We start from the raw sequence: 6,440 nt of genomic DNA, 5'->3' as shown, positions 1-6,440 counted from the left end.
CAGACAAGAGTTTAACAAGATGAAAAGAACCCATCCAGATTACTCTGAGGCAAAATCTCCATTTCATGAGCACTCTTGTTATTCACTTTGAAAACACTGTATAAATTAGATCCTTGAAAGCAAGGATTCTATTAAGACATTTTCTTCTTGTACATGTTTTTTGAGAAAAAATTTAATGTAGCTAAAAAATATGTATTATTACCTCTGTCAGAAAACTAAGGTTAAATTCCCTTAGTCATCTGCTTACTGCTAACGAAACATTGTGATATAGAGAGAAACTAACAGGCCAATGAAAGTCAATAAAAATAATAGACTGAAACTGGATAAGTATAAGACAAAAATGCCTGATGTGGACTATACTGACCTCTGATTAATCACATCAGTCAACTATAAAACCAGATATTCAAATGACCAAAGGCACTTGTTTACTCTGATCCATTGTAACTCTTAAAATTCATCTAAGGAGAGAGATCAGTTTAGGCTCTCAGTAGTCACATGAAGTCTCAACCCATGAAAACAATGTATATTTTGTATCTAAACTTGTATGCTCATGAGTTCTTCTGTACTCAAACTATATATACTGGTATTTGTACTTCTGAAGGAGATTTTTCAACAAACCCATCAGATGGGTCTCCCAAGTTACCCCAAAAATAAATTCAGCACTCATATATCTTCTTAGATTTTTATTTCATTGTCTTTGATTCTACAACAGAAAAGGCTGTACTATTAGAATGACATGTACCATAACCCTCTCCACTTAGTGAGAGCTCTACTTGTTCATGTAAACAATTTCTTCTCCAGAAGAGTAGGTGTCAAATCTTGATGAAGATTTGAGTAAATAAATTATGAATTCATTAAATAATACTGTTCTATACCAAAAGGGTTGGTTACACAGATAAAATCAAACTCCTTATTTGTGACATTATCATCTTTTTATATTTAGATGAGATTGATGTTTTTAAAATAGCTTTATTAAAGTAATTTATAGATTCAACACAATCCCTATTAAAATACCAATGACATATTTCAAAGATATAGAACAAACATTTCAAAAATTTATTTGAAACCATAAACTACCCCAAATAGCCATGGCAATTCTGAGAAAGAAGAAGGAGGGATCACAATACCTGATATCAAACTATACTACAAGGCCACTGTAATCGAAACAGTATGGTACTGGCATAAGAACAGACACATAGACAAATAGAACAGAACAGAGAGCCCAGAAATAAACCCAAGTCTCTGTGGTCAAATAATATTCGACAAAGGGTGAAGAAGCATAAAATGGAGTAAAAATAGCCTCTTTAACAAATGATGTTGGGAGATCTGAACAGCTACATGCAAAAAAAAAAAAAATGAAACTAGACCACCAACTTACACCATACACAAAAACAAATTCAAGGTGGGTAAAAGACTTAAATATAAGTTGTGACACCATAAAAATTTTATAGGAGAACATAGGCAGGGAAATCTCAGATATTCTACATGGCAATATTTTCACTGATATGTCCCCTAGAGCATAGGTGGCAAACATAAATCCCAAGGGCCAAATCCTACCCTCCACCTTGTTTTATCCTGCCTGGCACCTTGTTTCTACCCAGTGGCAGCACTAAGCTGTTGCTTAACTGTTAAGGGGTAGTTACATTTACAAAGTCCTAAAATTACATTCAGCCCTTTGAAGGCAACCAGAAGGCTGATGTGGCCCCCGGTGAAAGTGAGTTTGACACCTCTGTCCTAGAGCCAGGAACATAAGGGAAAGAGTAAATAAATGGGATATCATCAAAATAAAAAGCTTCTGCAGGGCTAAAGAAAACAGCATTAAAATGAAAAGAGAACCAACCACATGGGAAAACATTTTCCAATGATACCTTGGACAACAGTTGGATCTCCAAAATATATAATGAACACACATGACTCCACTCCAGGAAGACAAACAACCCAGTCAAAAAATGAGCAAAGGACGTGAACAGACACATTTCCAAGAAGGACATACAGAGGGCCCAGAGACATATGAAAAGATGCTCAGCATCACTAGCCATCAGAGAGATATAAATTAAAACCACAATGAGATACCACTTTACACTGATCAGAATGGCCATCATAAACAAATCAACAAACAACAAGTGTTGGAGAGGATGGGAAGAAAAGGGAACCCTAGTGCACTGTTAGTGGGAATGCAGACTGGTGCAGCCACTGTGGAAAACACTATGGGATTTCCTCAGAAAATTAAAAATGGAACTGCCTTTTGACCCAGCAATACCACTGTTGGGATGATACCTTAAGGATCTTGAAACACCAATTCAAAAGAACCTGTGCACCCCAATGTTCATAGCAGCACAATTTACAATAGCCAAATGCAAGAAGCAACCTAAGTGCCCATCAGTAAATGAGTGGATCAAAAAACTAGGGTCATTTACACAACTGAATACTACGCAGCAGCAAGAAAGAAGGAGCAACCACCCTTTGCAACAGTGTGTTTAGAATTGTAGAGCATTATGCTAAGTGAAATAAGCCAGACAGTGAAAGACAAATACCATATGATCTTACCTATAAGTGGAACCTAACAAAACAAACAAGCAAGCAAAATATAATGAGAGACATGGAAATAAAGAACAAACTGACAGTTACCAGAGAGAAGGAGGGACAGAGATAATGGGGAAAGGGCCATCAAGGATTATGTATAAAGGACACATGGACAAAGCCAAAGGGGGTAGGTTTGAGGGTAGGAGGTGGGCATAGGTGGGGTTGTGGATGTGTGGTAGGGTGAAAATGGAGACAACTATACTTGAACAACAATAAAAAAATTAAAATAAAAAAATAAAATAGCTTTGTTAATAAATATTGCTGGGATAGCAAAGCCGAAAAAAGGGCAGTGAGAATTTAGAAGAGGCATTTATTCCTTTATTCTCATGTTCTTACTGATATTTCTTACTTTGAGCCATATTCTTTCAGGTTTACTGCAGTACTCTTTAGTAAGTTCAGGTTTCAGGACAATAAATAGTTTATCCTGGCCTGAGCAGAACAGTGCTAAAGCATCTAATTTCTGCTCAGAGGGCAACTTGCTGTTTGGAAAACCATCCTCTATGTCTTTGCTAAAACACACTAAGCAATATTTCATTCTGTAATTTATCTTATCACCAAATGGTTGCACTTCCCTCTTCCTAATATATGTGTTCCTATGAATAACACTGCAAAATATATTTAGTATTAGAAGTTTTCCTACCATTTAGAAAATAAGTCAGAATTTACTATAACTGTTACAATAGTGAATGCCTTGAGGACATTTACATTCTCAGTTGACATTGAAATTGAAATTTGTTTTTATGATATAATTTTTAATTAATTCATTTTCACATTTTTACTTTTGGCAAGTTTAAATATTGTGCTGTCTTAGATTTGTAATTTGTGAGCTTACATTTGCTATGGTACCTGTAATGAAGAAGTACATAATTACTGTTTCTTTCTTGACTTCAATGGCTTCTTCTGAAGAGAAGATCAAGTTCAGGAAACTATTAAAGTGGTTCTCAGAATGTACTTTGATGATGGGCCAGAACATTCCCTTTTTATTTGTTCCTCTCCATCACAGAGTAGTAAAAACAAAACAAATAAACAATTCTAGAATAAAGTGAAAGTGCTTCTGTTCCATGTGGATAGATAGTATTTAGCCTTTGAGGACTGAATTTTTTCAGTGCATCCAATAGTAAATATCTAAGGCAACAATTCTTGAAGTTTGGTCCCCTAACCGTCAGCACCCGTATCATCTGAAAACTTGTTAGAAATTTACATTCTCAGGCCTTGTCTCTGGCTGCTGAGTCAGTAACCTGTACTTTAACAAGCCCTTCAGGTGACTCTGACTCCTGCAAAAGTTTGAGAACCACTGGTTTGACACTGCCATTCAAAGTGTGGTGCATGGATCAACAGCAACACCTGGACTCTTACTAGCAAGCAATGTAGGACCTCAGGGTCCTGGAATCAGGACCTGCATTGTAACAGGATGCCTAGGTGATCCTGATGCACATTAAAATCTGAGAGCCACTAATCTAAGGTTTACAGTAGGAAAGTTAGTGGAAAAGTAGCCTCTTTTCAGAGGCAATTTGAAGGTTGTCAAAGTGGAACTCAATGGATACTTTACTGATTTTATATCCCACTCAGTTCTCTTTGAAATTAAAAAAAAAGGTGGGGGGATGGGGCAAGAGATGTATAAACCTCTTGGCTAGAATATTAAAAAATATATAAAGGCACACTAGGTTATGATATGAAGAGCAGGGCTATCATCTGGATAATAATTGTGGGTGTGTATGTGATATATATTCCATATACCACATATATATTTGTGCATATATATCACACAATGATCTAGACATATGAGATAGAAGCATAGTTTTTAAATCTAAATTTTTTCAAAAACTCAGTTTTATGAGTTATGTTTAAATCTAAGATATGTTTTATGTCTTTTCATGCTAGATTATTTTCTACCTTTAGTTTTTTTGTAGTGAATCATTTTAGAAAATCTTTTTTACCAGTGAAGTAAGTTGCAGACATTCCAGGCTCTGTCTTAGATAGGGTAATTGTTATGATGCTAAGGAGTCATCAGTAAGACAAAGCTTTCTGTGGATGTGATGAAGTTTGCTTCATTCTAAGCACTTGGCATTTTTACATTTACTAGTGGTGAATCTGGTGGCCTGGAAGGAAAAAAAATAGTTGACCAAGTAAAATCTGATTTGTAAAATATTTTTAGCATGAAAACACATAAAAATTAAAGGATTAAAAAAATCCTCTTGAAATTTTTGCACAACAAACACCCCCATATGTAAATAGGACTGTCACTTGGTGTTTGTCCACAGCTAGAACTCCAGATGAACCAGTGTAGTGTGCGATGACAGGAACAGCTGACTCATTAGCAGAGAGCAGTGAAAGGTAATTAACCCTGGGAAAAGTACAGCTGCCGTGCGGGCTGTTCCTTTCTGTAAGATCTGATTAGAAATTAGTGTTAAACCACTGATTCTTTTTTTTTAAAGGACTGTCATTGATAATTTTCACTTTCACTCTCAGGTGTGTCCCTAGAAAAGGTTCTCAAATGTATTTATCTACAAATGGGCTCAAATCTAAAAAGCATTTCCTGATAACAGTAGACACCTGTTCTTTCAAATGAATGTTTGGCTATTGAAGATTGGTCATACCCCAACCCATACTTGAATAGTCAGTATGTAAATTACTTGAAAGGATTGTTTCATATAGTCAATAAGCTGCAGATAATTACCATTTAATTGAGTTTTCTCTTTTCTTTCTTTTCATTTTTCCTCTGATGATGCCTCTTATCTGTAGCAATGGAAACTCTTCAGTTCAAATCCAACAGATATTAGTGAAGGTAAGTGAAGACTATTTAAAACTAAACATTTCCTCCAAAGAGAAGTGATCCTTAACTTTTCAATGCTTGTCAAAAATTTGAGACATCAAGGAACTTGTTCTTAGGGGTCTACCAAAGATTGTTGACTTTGTTAACATTGGTATCATCATGGCAATTTGAGTTATATTCATATGTATTTTCAGGGATGTATATACCTTCACCTTGATTTATGACTTCACATGTCTCATATAAGAAGCATTAATACTTTAACATAGAATTCACATTTGTAGCTAAGGAATATGGTCGACAAAATAATAGCCTTACCCCCAAATGTCTGTGTCCTAATTCCTGAAATCTGTGAATATGTTATCTTACATGGCAGTGTAATTAAATTAAGAACTTTGAGCTGGAGAGATTATCCTGGATTATCCAGGTAGGCCTAACTAATCACATGGTCTTTAAGAGAAAGTCAGGAGAATGAATCAGAAAGATGCAATTTAAGGAGGACTAAACTCAATCCGCCATTTCTGGCTTTGAAGATAGAGATAGGGAGCCATGAGCCAAGAAATGCAGAAGCCTCTATAATCTTAAAAACAACTCTCAACCTATAGCCAGCAAGAAAACAGGGACCCGAGTCAGCCCTATAATAGCAAGAAACAGGAGGCTGCCAACAGCCCAGATGAGCAAGGAAATGAATTCTCCCCTATGGCCTGCAAAAAAGATTGTGGCCTAACTTAAATTTAGCCTGGTGAGAATGTACCAGACTTGGGGCTTCCAGAGCTGTAAAATAACATATTGATGTTGTTTTAAGCCTTTAATTTTGTGGAAATTTGTTACAAACACAACAGAAAATTAATACAGAAGATAAATAAACCAGCCAATGGATGGGATATATTTTGCAACTGGCAATATAAATTCTGTATATAAAGAATTTCCTGTAAGAGAAAAAAATTCTTGAGAGGCCAAGGCTGATAGTTTTTAGGAATTAGAATATTCATTTTGTAGATTCTGATGATGATTGTCACCAGTTGTGAAGTTCCTGTTTCCTGCTTTTCTAAGCCCCTCCCCACACCAAAAAATAATTCTTCACGAT

Source organism: Phyllostomus hastatus, unplaced genomic scaffold, assembly GCF_019186645.2.
Source record: "Phyllostomus hastatus isolate PE091 unplaced genomic scaffold, TTU_PhHast_1.1 phas_contig_449, whole genome shotgun sequence".
NCBI lineage: Eukaryota > Metazoa > Chordata > Mammalia > Chiroptera > Phyllostomidae > Phyllostomus > Phyllostomus hastatus.
Note: the sequence above shows the minus strand (reverse complement) of the source record.